The sequence below is a fragment of the Pelodiscus sinensis genome, chromosome 17 (assembly GCF_049634645.1).
Source record: "Pelodiscus sinensis isolate JC-2024 chromosome 17, ASM4963464v1, whole genome shotgun sequence".
NCBI classification, from domain to species: Eukaryota; Metazoa; Chordata; order Testudines; family Trionychidae; genus Pelodiscus; species Pelodiscus sinensis.
This window is the reverse complement of record NC_134727.1, coordinates 37,177,871-37,197,218: the sequence shown is the minus strand read 5'-3', so window position 1 is coordinate 37,197,218 and position 19,348 is coordinate 37,177,871. Positions and strand designations below refer to the sequence as shown.

General features: G+C 46.5%; 1 long non-coding RNA gene across 1 annotated transcript; it reads right to left on the bottom strand.

The window, feature by feature from the left end:
- Positions 1-8,205: 8,205 nt before the first annotated feature.
- Positions 8,206-19,005, bottom strand: LOC142818680 (uncharacterized). Its single transcript, XR_012896267.1, has 2 exons — positions 18,778-19,005; positions 8,206-8,535 (listed from the first exon to the last, which is right to left on the bottom strand). It is a non-coding gene; the product is annotated as an uncharacterized LOC142818680 (long non-coding RNA).
- Positions 19,006-19,348: the final 343 nt, after the last annotated feature.

The following is a 19,348-nucleotide window of genomic DNA, read 5'->3' as shown; positions in this document are numbered from 1 at the left end:
ACCCTGCTAGCCCCTTTTCCTGAATCCCAGCAGCATTAGAGGAAAAAAGGCACCATGGAGAATAAGGGCAAAGTATTTCATGCAAGGATCTCGAATGATTCATCGAGACGGGCAAATATCGTCATCTAAGTTCGGCAGATGGAAAGCCGGAGGCTTGCAGAGATGGAGTGACTGGCTCAAAGTCATGGAGGAAGGCAGTGGAAAAGCTTGGAGCAGAACCTAGGCCACCTCCCTCCAAAGGGGCCGGCCTGCCACCGGGCTTACGTGGCCACAAAGGCATGCTTTACTCCCTCTTGCCTTTCTCCTGGGTTTGGCACCGCAGTGTGTGGCTGAAGGCACCGTGGGAAGAGAAGGGGCTAGTCCTCCAGTTCTCTGCTGCGAGGAAGTGGAGAGGGCCTGGAAGTAGCTGGAGGGGGTCTTCTCATAGCTCGCTGCCTGGCAGGGGTGGGTGAATAGGGCCGTGTGAGCATCCTGGGAACCAGTGCCACGGGATTGCTCTGCCAGTGTGTGCTCCACTCTGATTGGCCAGTCTTTTAATTTTAGATTCAGGGAGTGACTGCACCCAACACACCCTGCCGACTCCCAACACTCCAGCCTTCTCCTGGGCGTGTCCGCCTTTCCCCAGTGGCCCTCACTGCTTCCAATGTCCTGTATTTAGATGCCCTACTCAGCTCTTTCCTCCATAGCTGGGCTCCCTGCCCCACTCAGAGGATGCCTGCCGGGTTAATTTGCCTCCTTTTGGCCTTCATTAACCTGCACTTCCCCTTCATTTGCATTTATTTCCCATGCTAACCTCATGTATTATGTATTATGGATGTGCATTTCAGAGGAGCCAGTTGAGTTTGGGACCAGCCCCCAGCTCTCTCACCCCTATCCCAGCTAGGCTGTTCACCCAGCTGCTGTGGGCTCCGGCTCCCACCCTGCTGCGGTGGGCTGCTGGGGATTGCAGGACTCTGGCCCCAGCACCATGCTGCTGCAGGCTCTAGTTCTGGTCCCTGGCCAGGCTGCTGGCCCTCAACCAGCCCACCTGCCATTAGGCTCTGAGATTCTCTGGTCCAGGAGCTTCCATGGTCTTGTTGGATCACAGATGTTGCCAGATCACAGGGTGTTGGTTTTCAGAGGTGCAACCTGTGATAAGAGACAGTCCATGCCCTGAAGATCTTACAATCGAAATAGACAAGACAGACAACAGGAGTGCAGAGAGTGACTTGTCCAAAGCCACACAGGCAGAACTAGGAATATTCTTCTGCTTCCTCAAGAATCTTGTGCAATGGACCATCGTGCCTCTCCCCAAACAAAGTTAATCTCAGTCTCCTTTCTTGCTGGCTCTTTGCTATACTCTCATGAACTTCAGATGGAGGCAGATGCAAGTGCCTGAGAACACTCACAAATATTGTCTAGGCCTGACCGGTAGTTTCTGTCCAAATAGTAATTTGTCAGAAAACAAGACTTCTGACTAAAGATGCCTTTGGCAAAAAATTTCAACATGTGGTTTTAAAAAAAAAATAGAAAGTCTATTTTCTCCCCGTGGGACACAGATACTTTTTATGAAAAATGATAAAAATGGAGAAACGTTTGGCTCTTCAGTCTCTCTTTTTTTTTAATAGAAACTCCAAATTTGCTGCAGAAAACCCCATTTTCTAACCAGTTGCCATCTTTTCTATCAGTTGCTAGGATAGAGCAGCCCTTTTGGAGATGTGTATTGTTTTCTCCTATACCTGGATACCCCCATTAGTATACTCCTCTGCTAAAGGTATCACAGCTCTACACCCCTGCTTAAAGGACCATCTTTCCCAGGATCCTCAATGACCTTTTCCCTCATTTTCTAGGATAAAAATGTTTAAAGCAGAAATGTGTATTTCCCTAGGAGGATGGTGAAGCACTGGAATGGGAGACCTAAGGAGGGGGTGGAATCTCCATCCCTAGATGTTTTGAAGTTCTGGCTTGACAAAGCCCTGGCTGGGTTGATTTAGTTGGGTTGGTCCTGCTTTGGGCAGGGGGTTGGACTCGATGACCTCCTGAGGTCTCTGCCAACCCTAGGATTCTCTGGTTTTAAGTCAATAAAATCTATGAAATTGAGATCCAAACCAAACAGATTTTTTTAAATGCAGGCAGCCCGCCTAGACACACACAACAAACTGCACACATCTCTCCATGCAGGCATTGCCCTGCAAGTGGCAGGTTGCCAAACTAACAAGTTCTAAACAATTTTGTAACCACAACAGCAGGCAGCCTTAAGCATGCCCACATTTCAATGCCTTGTACAACCAGCATTGGTAGGAAGAACTGAAGGTAAACCTTTGCTCCATGTTCCCCAAAAAAGGGGAATCCCAAGGGAACAGAATCACCACTCTTTATCCCATGAAGATGAAGCGGTAGCTTCTAAGTCCAGCACTGAATGGTATCCGAGGGGGTTATTCTCCTGCACTTGTTATATATTCTTCAGATGAAATACCTGATTTTTTTCTGGAGGCTTTTTTAATTTTAACATTCACCTGAACAGCTCAAAGAGGTTGGGCTTTTTCTTTTAATACACCCCCACTCTGTCCTTTAAAGGAACAATCGTGTTTGAGGAACAACAGTCATTTTCCCGGGCACAAAACAAAGCCTTCTGATTTGAATGTCAACCCTGTGAGCACGATTAAATGAGGGATTCACTTTTACATTCCCCAGCTGCAAAAGAAGTTGTACCGTTCAATTACTTTGCCATGCTGCTGCTAATAGAATCCCCTCCCCCACAGAAGGTTGCTATGGCAATGAGGCTAATTAGAACTGGAAGGATGCTGGGGTTGGTCCTTTCAAATGCCTCTCACTGAAGGCTGCCAGTGAGGCAGAAACAGCATGAAGACTCAGGCGCAAGAGGGTTCAGTAGTTAAAGGGAGCAGAACTTCTGCAAGTTCACCTGTAAATGAGGTTGTGGGTAGATGGTTCAGGGCTACATCTAGACTGGCATGATTTTCCGCAAATGCTTTTAACGGAGAAGTTTTCCATTAAAAGCATTTGCGGAAAAGAGTGTCTAGATTGGCACGGACGCTCTTCCACAAAAGCACTTTTTGCAGAAAAGCGTCTGTGCCAATCTAGATGCGCTTTTGCGCAAAAAAGCCCCGATCACCATTTTAGCCATCAGGGCTTTTTTTGCGCAAAACAAATCTGAGCTGTCTACACTGGCCCTTTTGCGCAAATCATTTGCACAAAAGGGCTTTTGCCCGAACGGGAACAGCATAGTATTTCCACAAGAAGCACTGATTTCTTACAGTAGGAAGTCAGTGTTCTTGCGGAAATTCAAGCGGCCAGTGTAGACAGCTGGCAAGTTTTTCTGCAAAAGCAGCTGATTTTGCGGAAAAACTTGCCAGTCTAGACACAGCTCTAGGGAAACAGGGACTGAGTGCTTTGGCCTTTTCATGTAGCTGGAATTTGATGGACTGGTCCTTTTGCATACTCCTTGTTCCCATTATGCATGGTAAATATGTCCTTGGTTCTATGTGCTAGGAACCAAGGAGGGGGGAAATCTACTGGGCATGCTCTGTGTTGTGTTTCTTAAAGGGTTAATATTTGTTTACATCAAACCCAGTTTGCTCCAAAACACACAAAGCAGCCATAGTGGTGTAATGCTGGCAGGCAGAACCGAACCTTGACCTCTGGAGCTCAGTGCAGGAGCCTTTATTGCTTAAAGCTAAAAGCCAGCTCACAGCTAAGGCTGTAAAGCAGACTCACTCTTCTCTTGGTAAGTGGTCTGAGTGGTGCATCAGTACAGGGGTCTCTCTCACTGTGTTTGAACAGTGTCTAGAAAGCTGGTGCCTCTAGTTGCAATAAAGATTGAATTTCTTGGTGACAAGGGAGGTTCTCACCATAACACAGGCAGATCACTTGCTAGATGGGTTTCCACCTATCAACTAGTCTCTCTCTTCAAAAACTGTTGTCTGTTAAGTTTGTAGATAGGAAAAAAGCAATGCACGACAGAGAGACTTCTCCAGAGGGCCGCATTTCCATTTGTGAACGCTGAGGCTGCATCTACACTGGCACGATTTTGCACAAATACTTTTAACGGAAAAGTTTTCCCGTTAAAAGTATTTGCACAAGAGAGCATCTATATTGGCATGTGCCTTTGCGCAAAAGCAAATCTTTTGCGCAAAAGCATCCATGCCAGTGTAGATGCTCACTTGTGCAAGAAAGTGCCAATGGCCATTTTAGCCATCAGGCTTTCTTGCGCAAGAAATTAACGTTGCTGTCTACACTGGCCCTCTTGCACAAGAAACCCTCCCCCCCCCCAATAACAGCAAAATGTGTTGAGAAAAAAAAAAGCAACTGACCAGGGCAGAAAAACAAAAATAGCAGCAAAACTTGGGTGGGGAGGAGTATTTTAAGGGGGGGCTGGGTTGCCTCGTGCCCTCCTGGAAATTCTTCACGTTCCCCAGTTTGGGAACCCATGATCTAGATGGTGCCTGGGCCTGCCGTGGGACTGGAGTTGTGACCTCCTGAGGTCCCGTCAGTTCTATGATTCTACGAATCATTCCGATGCTTGGCTCTGATAGGATGGTGTGGTGTCACTGCCTGTTCCAAAGGATGATGGGAGCATGGAGAATTCCGCAGCAAAGCCTGAAAGAGAGCCCCAAATGCCTACATCTTAGTGTGGTGTCTTAGCCCTAACACCACTCTCTTTTCTAAGTTGTGCTGTACCGCTGTGGGCTGAGACCCACAGAAAACCTGCCTCTGCATAAGACTGCTTTGAGTGATCACACAGCAAAGAGCCAGGCTGCAGAGAGAGAGAGAAATGCCTACATGAGTTTATGTTTTATACTTTCCTAGGGATCTGGAATCTCTCCCTCAGAGAAAAATCTATCCCTGCGCCACTCTGTGCCTCAGTGTCTCCTTCAATAAGATGGGGACAATGATACTTCTATCTGGCAGTGTGTTTTGATTGACTCATGAAGAGCCACAGAGAAAAGAGCTAGGTGTTATTACTTCTCCCTCCAGCTCATGTTTTCTTTTTTTCCATTTAGCTGTTGGATAACTATTTGCCAAGACTATATTTTATCCGGTTCTTCTCCGAGAGTCTGTGTGATTAGGAAACACATTATGGGCACGGCTGGCTTACTCTGAATGTGGTCTGGAAAGAAAAATCTAAGCTGGATACAATATCCAGTAGTTCTGAAACTTCTGAGTACATTTGGGGAGAGGGAGCTTCGCGATAAGAAAGCCTGTGCACTAATGATGTGGGGTAACTATCAACAGAAAAGATAAATAAATAGAGAGAGAGAGAAAGAATGGCCTTACAAAGCCCTAAACTCACCCCAACCCCTGGACCGTCTCCTGAAGGTCCTTCCCAAAGCTTGTGTCCAATTGCCACTCTCAGGTCCCCCTGAGACTCTGTCCCATCCCAAGCAACGCCTCAGGTTGTGCCCCACAAATTCATGCCTATAGCTGTGTCTCCAGGTCTCTCTTTAAAGAGCAGAAGAAGGGCCAGGCTGGGTGAGACCAAAGCTCCCTCTAGCCCAGGATCCTGTCGGCTGACAGTGGTCAATGTTAGGAGTCCCAGAGGGAGGGAACAGAACAAGGAATCATCAAAGGATCCATCTCCTGTCACTCATTCTCAGTTTCTGGCAATCAGAGGCTAGGGACACCAGCCCTCCCCATCCTGGCTAATAAGTATGGATGGACCTAACCTCCATGAATGTACCTAGTTCTCTTTTGAACCCTGTTAGAGTCCTGGTCTTCACAACCTCTCTCTTTCCCAAGAGCCAATTAGGTCTCCTCTTCCTCCCCCTCCTTTACCTTCTGGGGGGTAAGAGTCACGTCAGCCTCTTAGGCTATGTCTAGACCGCAAGCCTCTTTCGAAAGAGCGCGTCTAGACTGCACGCGGAATTTCGAAAAAGCAAGCCGCTTTTTCGAAAGAAAGCACCCAGTGAGTCTGGATGCTCTCTTTCTAAAAAGCCTGTTTGCTGTCAAGAACGCCTTCTTTCGAAAGAGCACTTTCGAAAGAAGGCGTTCTTCCTCGTGGAATTAGGTTTACCACCGTCAAAAGAAAAGCCGCATTCTTTCGATTTAATTTCGAAAGAATGCGGCTGCAGTCTAGACGCAGGTGAAGTTTTTTCGAAAAAAGGCTACTTTTTTCGAAAAAAACCCTGAGTCTGGACACAGCCTTACCAGCCTGGCTGGGCTCCTCCTCCTCTGCCCAGAGCATGAGTGGACAAGGCAAAGGGGAGCTCTGACTCCAGGCAGCAGCCTCCCGTCTTCCCATGGGGACAGCACAGCCGCCAGCTGAGAGGTTGCAGCACACCAGCCTTCCCCCTCCCGGCATGAGCAGCGCCACAGGCAAGACCCACTAAGCAGCAGCAGCGTGCTCCTTGAGGCGTGGGGAGGGCCTGAAAACCGGAGAGCGGCAGAGCGAGCGTGCCGTGCTATGGCCAAGCTGAGGGCTGTTGGGCAGCATCATGGGGGGTGCTACTCAACACCATGGCGCCTCCTGCTGGTTCCTTGGGAATTAGCTCTTCAGCCCTGGTGCGCCCCCTTCTGGCTGGTATCATGCCTGTTCTTCCCTGTTTGAGAGTCAGTGGGTCTGCCACCTGACTTTAGCAGCCACGTTCCCCCCAGCCCACAGCACCCTCGTCTCTGAGTACTGCCCTACCACAGGGCCCCCACACTCTGGGGTCCCCCCCTCAGAGAACCCCCAGCCTTCTATGCCTCAGTGAGGCTACTGCCAGTCATCATCTAGCCCCTTCCTCAGGGGCAAACTGCAGTCTGAAATGGTCACTCATCATCGGCAAGAGGTGCAGACCTGCTGCCCTGGCTTCCTCCCTGCAGGCCTTGAGAGCAAGGCCTCAGCCTGGGAGTTTGCCTGGCCAGCTTCCCAGCCCTGCCTGCCCTTCCCCAGCCCTGCTCTGTGTCAGGAAGCCTCTAGCTTCCCTGGCAGCCAGGTCTCTCCTCCACAGCTGGAGCAAGAGTGTGTGAATCTTTCCTTGTCTTCAGGGGCCTTTATTTATACAGGCCCAGCTGGGCCCTAATTGGCTGCTATTTGCCACAGCTGCTTGCTCCATGGCCCCAGCCCTCTCCCAGAGCTGGATTTAACCCTTCTTAGGCCGGTGCATGGCAGAAACCCATCACAGGCAGATTTCCCTCCCCCTTAAACTAAGGCCTATGGATAGAGCATTTCCAGTGCAAGCATAGATGCTGGGGCTTATAATTAGTCTCAACAAAATGTGATTGTTTTTTCAACCATTGCTAATACAGATGTTTGGTTTTAAGCCTCTCCCCCTCTTTTGATCGAGTTCAATTTTCCAACTTTTGGGAGGGCTGTCAGAAAATAATTATTTAATGACAGCAGATGTGGAGATTCAAAAAAGGGAATGCATTATCACCCTTAAAATACAATCTGTCACCCCCACATGGCCAAATGTACAAGAAAATATCCTTACATCCTACTAGTAAGTTCTCAAGTAATTTGCCTTAAATGTCTGTTATTATTAACAGAAGTATTCTGTAATAAATGTGTGTGCAGTGAAATCAATATGTACCAGCATTTACCAGGAAATATCTAGTCCTTCAAGCCCAGTTCTAATCCTTCCAGTCTAGGTCTAGTCACAAGTGCATGTAGAGTAAGTCTCCCACCAATCTTAGCATTGACCCAATGTTACCTCTAATTTTTTTCATCCATGTGCAGAATAATTTTTTTTCATGTGCACCAAGGCATATGCCCATGTGTACCACCCATAGAAACACATGCTGCCAGGTGTGGGCACTCTGCTGATAAGCTGGGCACCATCTGAATCTCTCCTGGGTGGCTGCCCGAGCACTTAGCTTACAAGAATTAATGTTGTTTCAGATATAATTTAGCTGCCATAGCTCAAGGCTTCAGAAAGTCTTTAGAGCAAACACACTTAAAACAGCCCTTCATTTTCTGCTACTTTCAACCCGCCACTTCCTTTGTTTCCCTAGGAGAACAAAAAAAAAAAAATCAGCATCCAGAAAACCCAGCTCCCTGCCTATTTGAGAACAGCATGGTCTTGCCAGACTACCAGGGAATCTTTTTATTCTAATGTGCCGCACCTGATAAATGTGAGAAAAACAAACACACATGAGATCAATGTACACCTCCCTGAGACAGATTGCTAGCACGGAGAAGCCTTCTTTGGCTGTTTGCCTTTTTGCATTCTACAGTCTTGTCCTTTTTCTTTTTTTTCCCTCTAACTTAACTCCTTGGCCCATGTCCTCAACTGAGACCAATACTGACAGGATTCAGGCTGGACTAAGAGGAAATGGAGCAGATGGACAGGAGTGAGTTACAGTGCTGTGATCCTTGGTTCTAAGCCACATCAAGCTGTAGCGTAATTTAGTACACGGGCAGGGCTGCACTCAGTTGAGCCCAGTCACTCAAGCTGGTCCAGGTCTGGGGCAGTGAACAGAGATGGATCTCTTGGCTCTTGGCTGGATGAGAATGCATGTGAGGAGAAACTCCAGGTGCTTGGATCCACTAGCTTTCTGGCAGCTCAATGCTAGCACAATGCTGCGAAAAACATCCAAGGGTCTTGGCTGACACATCTAGAAAAAAAAAAGGAAGGTGGGTAGCTGTGCTGTATTCACAGATCATCTATCTCAGTAAAGCAGTCTCCTCTCCGTTTGCTTCTAGTTAAATAGGAGAGCAGTGTTAACATTCACAGTGACTGTCCCCTGGAACTGGAACAAGCAGAAGTCTAGTTAGACTCCTGAGTGCTACGGTAGCTCAGCCATTGGTGCCGGATTATGGTAGCTATTTAGAGACCCCAAAGCAGTGACATAGTAGGGTTTTTTCCTTAGTGCCTATGACATCCTGTCCCCCCCACAAAATGCCTCTTTAAGAGACCCATGTGGGGCGGTAGGAATGAGTTGGGTCTGGGTCATTGTTGCAAGGCAGATTCAACACGCCACACTCAGAAGCTTCTGAAGTAGGGGTGGTAGTTTGAGGTCTTCTCCAATAGGATTTGTCTCTGTTGCTGGGCTCAGACTCCATGAGCCAGCAGGCAGGGCAGCTGCTTTGCTAAGGTCTTGTGCCCTGGGTGAGTTGGGAGAGGCTGAGCCAGCTGAGCCAGGAGCAGAGAGTTAAGTCACAAGTATAGAGAGGCCCTCCCTCTGCAGCAGGTAGTGGTGATGTTAGCCCTCTGCCAGGGATCATGGGCCATGCTAGTTATAGCAAAGGGAAATTGGGAGGGAAAAATAACTTCTTCTTTTCTAATTGTATGCTGTTTGGATTTTAGCCACGCTGTCCTAGTTCACTTTCCCAATGGTGTGATTCATCCACTCTTCTTTACACATAGCCATGGGGAAAGAGCCATTTCTGTTTTGTTGGTCTCAGTTTTTGTATTTTCTTATAACAGGATTTACTTTAAATGTATATACTTGTGACTTAACTGAGGGACTGGTTAATCAGTGAGCTGGCTGACTAGAAGTAATCCACAGAAGAGAAAGAGTTTGCCTGGATTCCAACTGAGGATTCCTACAAGCAAATGAAGGGAAGATGTTTCAGACTCAGCATATTGTGCAGATCTGGTGATCAAAGACAGTCACCGAGACTTACGTGAACAAAATCCAAGCTTTTGGGGTCTCTCAGGCCACGTCTATTCCAACCACACTGAAGATTGATCTTCTGGTGTTTGATTTAGCAGGTCTTGTAAGGACCCGCTAAATCAAATGCTGAGGCCACTCCGTTTGACACTGGTACTCCTCAATTCACAAGGAGTAAGGGAAGTTGACAGGAGCATTTGCTCCCATAGACCTCCCTGTATGGAGATGGTGCTAAGTTTGGCTTAAGGTAAATCTACTCCAGCTACAGTAGCTGTAGTTGGGTATCTTAAGCTGACATTCCTGGTATAGCATAGACAGTGGCAGATTTAGCGCAGGGCGAGTGGGGCGGCTGCCCCAGGCCCCGTGCTTCCCGAGGCCCCGTGCATGCGCCGTGGCGCCATGGCGCATGCGCCGTGTCAAAGAGGGAGCCCCGCGAAATTTCGCTGCCTGAGGCCCCGCGACGCTGCCCTGGGCCCCGCGGCACTCTCATCCGCCCCGAACATAGATCTGGCCTCAGTTTCTTCTTGATGTGTTTTGTGTGGAGTCAACTGTTCAAATGTTACTGTTGGTTTTTTTCTTTATGGTTATTGTAATGGTGAAAATAATATCTAGGTTATAAAATAGCTGTGTTATGCTGTAAAATAGATTATTATTTGTTTCCTCATCACAAGGTTATATAAAGTTATTTAATTAAACTCATTTCTTTAGCTGCCTTTAGGAACTGAAGGTGGGGAAGGGTTGTCCCGTGGCAATCCTTGCTGCAAATCTTTAGAGACTGAACTCTGTAGGCTCCAGCTACTTTTCTGTGGGAGTTGTGTTTTTTTTCTGGAGGTGGAGAACAGCAGTGAATTCTATCCCACTCCAGGTTAAAATTGCATCAGCTGCAGCAAAGAAATATGTATGAGAAACACAGCCAGACTCTGCTGTATGCACAGGGAAATTACTGTTTTGCAAGAAAGCAGATTTCAGTGGAAAGTTCACAAAGGGTTGCTCTCAATAATAGTCAGAAAACAAATAACTGGAAGAGGCCTTGACACTTTGTTCTCTTAATTTCCTCGGTTTTGTGTCTTTCAAAAGGGCTCCAGAGTGCACTGAGTTCCACTGTTATAAATCCAGAGCAAGACCATTGAAATCAACAATTATTGTTTCTCGGGAGTTCTATGGTGCTGCTACTAATTGAAAAAGAGATTTGGAAGTGGATGACGTTACTAATGGAACTGAGAACAGAATGTGGAGCACAGCATAAGGTTCCACCCACTTCTTCATTATCCCCATAGCCTCCTTCAAATAAAACTCTTTTTATTCAAGGGTGTTGCCATTATAGACAACCATCAAAGGTCTTCTTTTGGAACTGGAGGATTGCTTTGGAATAGCACCAGCTTCCAATGAGCACACCAAAATCTCCTGATGGCAATGCTTCCAAACCCTAAGCTACTCACGTGGGAACACAATGCCCTTCCCAAACTCCAAATCTATCATCTATAATCCTTCACTCTTGCAATTATAATCACACTAGGATAGTGCAATGCCGTGCCTTGAACAATGGCTGTCAGAATGATAAAATTTCATTATTGGCATTTATATAGACCATCAGTGTGTTTCCATGGGTCTTGCATTCTAATTTAGCCTGAAAAAATTAACTTACATAATCTTCTATTAAACAAAGTGAGACAAAAAATTCATTGAAATTCCCTTTTTGCCGAAGAAAACATCCCATCTTCCTTAATGTGTCTGGCATTCCGTTGCAAGAAGCATGGAGCCTAATGAATCTATTTGGTATCATGTACAATTAATTTATGATCTCTTATGTTGACATGTTACCTGTTAATCTCCAGGTGAAACTTGTACCGGGTATGAAGCTCAATATGAAACATCTACCCTCAGCATAATGAATTGTGCTTTTCCCACGCCCTTTTGCAATTTGACTTTGTGGACGACCTTGCGTTGCTTTCCCATACCCATCAACACATGCAGAAAAAGACACAACGCCTTGCACCTTTGGATGCCAGGTTGGACTAAGAGTTAGCCAGAAGAAAACAGAGATTATGATTTTCAATATAGATTCACCAGCACCAATCAAGATAGATGATGCAGACTTATCCAGCACAGAGAGCTTTAAGTACTTAGGCAGCAGCATCCACCACAATGGAGGCACCAAGAACGACATCCAGAGCAGACTAAGTAAGGCCAGAAATGTCCTCAGGAGTATGAACAATGTATGGAAATCTACACAGTTCCGTGTACACATCAAGCTTAAGCTATACCAGAGCTGTGTCATATCAACACTACTATATGGCTCAGAGTGCTGGCAGATGACAGAATGTGACCGTGACAAGCTCTCATCCTTTCTCACCACCAGCCTTCGTAAGATACATCACATCTTTTGGCCAAAAACAATCTCCAACCACGACCTGCTCCTGAGATGCCACCAGGAGGACATGACCACTATCATGATGAGAAGACGCTGGGGATGGATAGGGCACATGATGAGAAGGGAAGCAGACGCTATTGTAAAGATAGCACTTCTCTGGATGCCTGAAGGACGACGGAAACGTGGGAGGCCCAAGACAACATGGCGGCGTACTGTTGAGGCAGACATGAAGAGAATGAGTTACAGCTGGGACACATTGGAGAAAATGGCCAAAGACAAACAAAAATGCAGAACCTTTGTTGCTGCCCTACACACCAACGGGAGTAATAGGCATTAGCTAACTAATTTTTGCAATTTGGTTATACATGAAATAGAAGAGAGAGGGAGAAACCTCTAGCATGTCTGAGTGCATTTGTTCCTTCTCTAGTGTAGACAATGCCTAAGGGCACATCTATATAGCTGGGCTAAAGCCGAAATAAGCTACACAACTTGAGCTACTTCAACTGTGTATCTTAAGTCGAAATAGCTGTCTACACAGCAGGAAGTCTGGGGAAGAGCGCTCTTCCTCTGACTTCCCTTAATCCTCATAAAATGAGGGTTATGGGAGTCGAAGTAAGAAGTCCACCAACTTGACATTATGTCAAAATAACTGCTTGTAGTGTAGCCGTGGACTATGTTATTTCGGAGTAATGTCAGTTATTCCAAAATAACACTGCTGTGTAGACGTACCCTAAGTGAATATGGTTTACGTACCCTAAATGAATATGGTTGTTCTTTTCCTCTGTCCATCACTGGTATTTAGACACCATCTCTTGAGCTATCCATCACTGATATTTAGCCCCATTCAGAACCACATGAGGTCAGCAGGAGCCTTTCCATTGATCTGAGTGGGAACTGGTTCAGTACCTATAAATTGAAATTAAAAAGCATAAATTGCACCTACATTTTGCCATTATTTACCCTGTCTCTGATGGGGCTTGTCTTGCTGCTTGGCCTGCAGTCCTTGTCAGAGCTGGGTATTTTAGGAAGGACTAAGGAGAGATTGTCATGCCAAGTAGCCAGCCAGCCCTCATCATGTCCACACGCATCCTCCTACGCCTCCGCCTTGAAATCCGGTCACCATGGTGCCACCCCAAAGCGGGACTCATCAAAGCTGAAGGAAAATGGAGACTACGCACAAGTACGCCAGCCCTGTGGTGCCCCATGCTGACCAAAGTGTAGCTCTGCTGAGGCCTGCTTGTTTCTCCTTCAGTCAATTTCCCTTAACAAGTCCTCACGGGCCAGACATTCAAATCATTCCTCCTCGTGGGGTCCAATTTCTGACATCCAGCTCAATGTCTTCCAGAAGAAAACTCAAACCTTCAACTTCATCAACCCAGTTTCAGCTGGGCCTGGGTTTCTCCACAGGCCTTCCCAGCAGGTTCCTTTCCTGACTCAAGGCCCTGCAGGAGCCTCCCACTCCTTGCAGGATCTGCGGATACTTCAGCAATCTCCCCTTTTTCCATAGCCCATAGCAACTGATCAGTCACCTCATGGCCTGGAATCAGCATTTCCCATTCCGTGCCCACAGCCCAAGGCCATTCATCCCAAGTTCACTCTCGGAAGCAGAGTCGATCCAGCCCAAGGCCTACAGGCTCCGAATGTAAACCTCACCCGGAGGGATTGTAAAGCTTTGAGAGAACATTGTGTACATTCTCTATGGAAATCCACGGCCATCATTTTTGTGTACCACCCCAATACTATCATAGCAGCGCCCCCTGGTGGCTCTGCCTCAGGAATGAGCAGCTTAGACAACATTTCAGGACAACACAGAGTCTGATAACATCAAAGGCGCTAGTTAAATCTGAGGGAACAAAAAATGGAAGATGTTCGTTTGTATCCCTCAGAGGCAGGGGGAAGAGAAATGACAGGTATGCCAAATGACGAAGCATGGGAAGTGGGAAATCACATCTTAGCTTCTTGGTTACCTAGCACAAGGTAAACACAACAAACTGAAGCGTTATTGCAAGAGTGGTTCGTTTTGTCCTTTAAAGTGGCCTCTTGTTCCATGCTTTGAGCTTGCAAAAGAATAAAGAAGCTGAAGCAAAATATTAGCTAACATGTGTATAAAGGGTTTTTTATATATGACACCCGCTGTTACAGAAGTAATTGTGCTTTAAGAGCAAAAGGCTGTTGTTCTGTCAGCAGGGAATATCTGCAACAAACCGTGCATTTTCAACTATGGATAAAGGTGTAATATGTGTGTGGGAGGGAGGGGGAAGATACAGAGGAAAGACCCACTTCCATACCAGATGTTTGCTTTGCCTTGAGGGCGGGGGGCTGGACTCGATGACCTCTTGAGGTCCCTTCCAGTCCTATTATTCTATGATTTTATGAAATCTAAAGGAGATCTTCCAGTTGTCCCATTTCCATCAGTGATATTGCAGAGGACTAGCATGCTCCCCGCTGGAGGTTTTGCAGGAGTTACTCTTGCACCATATTTATTTGCACAAATAAAGCCTTTTTCGGTAATGTCCCGGTTATTTAATCACTGTGATATTTGCATGCCTTTCGGCAAGGCATTAAGTAACATGGCTACAAAGGCTGTTGGTTAGTACAAAAGTTATCCAGTCAGGCAAACAGAAATGTAACCATGTGACTTATGTAATGGAAGCCCAAATCCGAGACATAGACCTATAGGGGTGTACCTTTGAACTTGTACGGAGCCCTGTGGAAGTCACTGCAAAACTGGGATATAAGAATAATTTTGTATTGGACTGGTCCCCATCCACATGACTAAATGTGAGACTTTTACCAGCTGAGCATGAAGAATTTGCAGATGGAGAAAAAGTCAAAATGGAGGGCAAAATGTGTAGCAGCTGGTCAGCAAGGGGAAACTTGCACTGTTATGTATGGCAATACTATGGCAGCAAGCTGAAAATAAGAACCTATGCTGAATAGAATAGCCACTTTCCCAGCTTGTTCTGTGAAGGAACAGAGTTTCATTGTCTAGAGCTCTCCCTGTGACTCCTTGGCTCACTCTAAAGTCACTTGGAAAAGAAACAAGACAGCAGGGGAGAAGCAGAGTTTCTCGGGCTTACCCAAGGCCAAAAAGGAATGTAAATGCATCTTCATAGGATTTCTCTTATTTTTATCGATTCCCTGTAGAAACTCTGTTCTACAGTAAAAACCTTTCAGAGGCAGGGTTTCACTGCAAACGGGTCTATTCCTGCAGTAGATAGCCATGAAGAAAGCGAGCCATGCTGCTGGGAAATGCTGTTTGGATCCCTGCGCGGGAAGTTTACTTAACAACAGCTCCTTTTTCTTCAACAGATCAATGCGTTGCTGCTTTTATTTTATTTTGCCATCAGGGATTGCTGGGATTTCGACTGCGTTTGGTAGACTTTTGTCTCCATGTGGTGGTATGTTTCTCAGCAGCTAGGAAGGCTGCTTATTCGTCAGTTTACCCTGAATGGCCAGTCCCTCTCCTGCTGTAGGGGAAAGAGAGACCAGATGGAAGTACGGCACAAAACTCAGGCTTGCACCTGCCAACCTGTGCTGCATTGGTGGCGGAACATCCTTTGCAGGCAACAAGGTCAGGCCGGGTGGTCAAGGCCATGTTTTCAGCCCTACCTGGCTGTGTCTAGACTACATGCCTCTGTCGGCAGAGGCATGTAGATTAGACAGATCAGCAAAGGCAAATGAAGCCACGATTTAAATGATCGCGGCTTCATTTACATTTACATGGCTGCCGCGCTGAGCCGACAAACAGCTGATCAGCTGTTTGTCAGCTCGCCGCTAGTCTGGACGTTCCCCCTGTCGACATCAAAGCCCTTTGTTGGCAGCCCCGTTATTCCTCGTGGAATGAGGTTTACCGGGGCTGCCGACAAAGGGCTTTTTTGTCGACAGGGGGAACGTCCAGACTAGCGGCAAGCCGACAAACAGCTGATCAGCTGTTTGTCGGCTCAGCGCGGCAGCCATGTAAATGAAGCCACGATCATTTAAATCGCGGCTTCATTTACCTTTGCTGAACAAACAAATCTACATGCCTCTGCCGACAGAGGCATGTAGTTTAGACGTACCCTCAGAGACCCGAAGTTTTGTTTTAGTCTCCTGTCTAATTCTGATTATTGACAGATATTCAGGCAGTGCCTTTCATCCAACTATTAAAGAGAGATCTGCAAGATGATTGGACAAGCAACAATAAATGGCTTTTTTCTCCACTCAGGTTCATCTGGGGGAAGTGGGTTTTGCTCATGAAAGCTCATGATACTATGTGTATTTTTGTTAGTCTCTAAGGGTACGTCTAGACTACAGGCTTTTGTCGACAGAAGCTTTGTCGACAGATACTGTCGACAAAGCTTCTGTCAACAAAGAGCGTCTAGACTACAGCCAGTTCTGTCGACAAAGCAAGCCGCTTTGTTGACATGAGAGTGTAGACGCAAAGGACCGTGTAGATGCAATAATGCCTTCTGTCAACAGAACTCTGTTGACAAAAAGGCGTTATTCCTCGTAGAATGAACCTGGTTTACTGCCGTCGACAAAACTGCCGAGTTCTGTCGACATTATGTCGATAGAACTCGGCGGTAGTGTAGATGCAGGTATAGTTTTGTCGACAAAAGTCCACTTTTGTTGACAAAACCCTGTAGTCTAGACACACCCTAAGGTGCCACAGGACTCCTTGTTGTTTTTAAAGTTACAGACTAACACAGCGATTCCTCTGGGTCTAGTAAAGACCTGTAAAATCAACTGATGATGGCCCCCCGCAGCCTCCCCCATCAACCCTGATGCTCCTTGGGGTCGAGAGCAGTAAGGGAAGTTGACAGGAGAGTTTCTCCTGTCAACCTCCCACAATGGGGACGCTGCAGAAATTTGATTTAAGGTCCGTCGACTCCAGCTAGGCTATTCTCATAGCCAAAGTTGTGTGTTTTACGTTGATTTTCTTGCATGATGTAGACCTAGCCTTATTTTAGTGAGGGTGCAGCTGGAAGTGTGATTTCAACACATTTTCTATTGTGTTCCGAATCAGAGAAATGAAGGAAAAATTGAAAAAGAGGTGAGAGGCCAGAGGATGGGAAAATCTGGTACAAAATGAAAAATCAGGTTTCCAATTGGGCGAATTAGTCTTGAGTGCCAGCTGTCATTGGCAATTGAGTTAGGAGTCATAGAAACCTGGCACAAAGTGGGAATTAATTCTTTTGTACATTTCCTGAGAACCTGCACTTGCCAACAAAAAGGCTGGCAAAGAACATTTGACCTGTGAGTGCTCTTGGCAACTTGAGTCAGAAAACCAAACAAACCAAGAAAGGAAACGACCCCCTTTTAAGACGTCCACCGGCTTTCGAACCAGGAGAGCACATGGGAGAAGGGCTTGCCAGTCTAGAACCAAGCACAGGTTTATAATCAGCTTGCACAATCAGCGTTCCATCCAGTTTCTTTTAGGCTGTGTCTAGACTGGCCAGTTTTTCCGGAAAATTAGCCACTTTTCCAGAAAAACTTGCCAGCTGTCTACACTGGCCGCTTGAATTTCCACAAAAGCACTGACGATCTCGTGTAAGATTGTCAGTGTTCTTGAGGAAATACTATGCTGCTCCTGCTCGGGCAAAAGTCCTTTTGCACAAAACTTTTGCGCAAAAGGGCCAGTGTAGACAGCCCAGATTGGTTTTCTGCAAAAAAGCCCCGATCACGAAAATGGCGATCGGGGCTTTTTTGCGGAAAAGTGCGTCTAGATTGGCACAGATGCTTTTCCGCAAAAAGTGCTTTTGCGGAAAAGCGTCCGTGCCAATCTAGATGCTTTGTTCCGAAAATGCTTTTAACAGAAAACTTTTCCATTAAAAGCATTTCCGGAAAATCATGCCAGTGTAGACGTAGCCTTAGTGTCTGATTTCACAATGTTGTTATTTCTCTCACTGTGCAGGCAGGGAACCCACCTTCACACCAGGTCTCATCCACGTAGGGGAACCTGTGACTTTTGTGAACAAATGACAAGGGCTAGAGGACAACAATCATATCCACACTTCAGGCTAGAACAATTTCCCCCTTCCCCATCTCCCGAAAGTCCAGACACAACTGGAGAGAGAGAAAAAAAAAAAGACACAAGAGGGACAGAAAAATGACTCACTAACTGTTATAACTTCCCTCATTATTTCATTTTATTTTTTAGGTTTGATTTTTTTAAAAGTCATTATGCTTTGGGGATGAATTAATTCCAGAATTTACAGAAGCCAAGGAGAAGAATGGGGAGGGGGCATGTAATTAAAGACTTATCCTTTCCCAAGGATCGCTTTAGAAAACAGCCCAGCGACATGCTTTGCCAGAGGGCTGTTCTAGACAAAGCCGCTGCATGAAAGCTCGCTAAACGAAGCCCATTGCGCCAAGGCTGCTGGTCCAACAGCACGGAAAAAGGCTAGATTAAAGGGAAAGCTTAAGAGCAGGTGACCCAGCCGTGCTGCTCTCGAATCCTGAAATGCTGATTAGAGTTTGGGGAAATTGAAATTGCATAAGTGGGTGGCATTTTGGGTAAGTGGTCAAACTACCATGTTTTTGCTAAGAGCTGCATTAGCACAGCCTTTGGTCTGCTGTGCAGGGGAAGAAAGGGGAGGAGGCATTCCCTCAATCTCTCCACACCAGTTCCCCTGTTTAGATATTGTCTCGTCTTTGGTAAAGGGGTAAGCTGGGGCTGCAAGAATTCAGAGAAGAATGGGATTGGATAGAGCTGTTTACTTACACCCCCATCCCCGCTCACTATCCATCTATCTATCCTTGGCCGAAATAACTCGGAGTGGAGGGGGAAATCAGCTGGTCTGCAGAATGGGGTGAAAATTTAGATCTGAGCCTTCTTGGATCCCTAGAATGAACGGGGCGGGAGGGAACAAATGGCAACTCTGACTCACCGTTCAATCTCTAGCCTCCTCCTCCAAGCGGAGCTCACATTCAACGTGTTCCTTTCCTTTTGGAAATCCCAGGCCCGGTTGTGAGTCATCCGGGCTGTCATGCTCAGAATCCACTGGAAGAATCACACCTGGGAGATTCCAAGATCCATTTGTCAGCACTGTCATGGGGGCATTTTCAACGTGACAAGTCAGCTCTGGTAGTAACATCTCACAACTAGCCCGGGAGCACGGCACCGTCTCACGGGATGTATGGTAAACAGTGTGTAGAGACAGCACACCGAACATTCTGTTTGGTGGTCACAATGGGATTAAGTCTGATTTAAGAGTAAGAATGTTCCATAAGAATGATATTTCACAAGCTGTGCCTACCTGGGGCCTGATTCTTCTCCCTTACCCGTTTTATGTCAGGGTAACTCCATTAAAGTCAATGCACATATGTGGTGTAAAAACAAGAGAAGGATCAGCCTTTAGTTGCTCCGGCTAATGAATATGCATATTTCTAGAGCATATGGGCCTAAAGTCTGTGTTCAGTTAAACCCATGTAATTAGGTGGCACGTATCTAGTGATGAG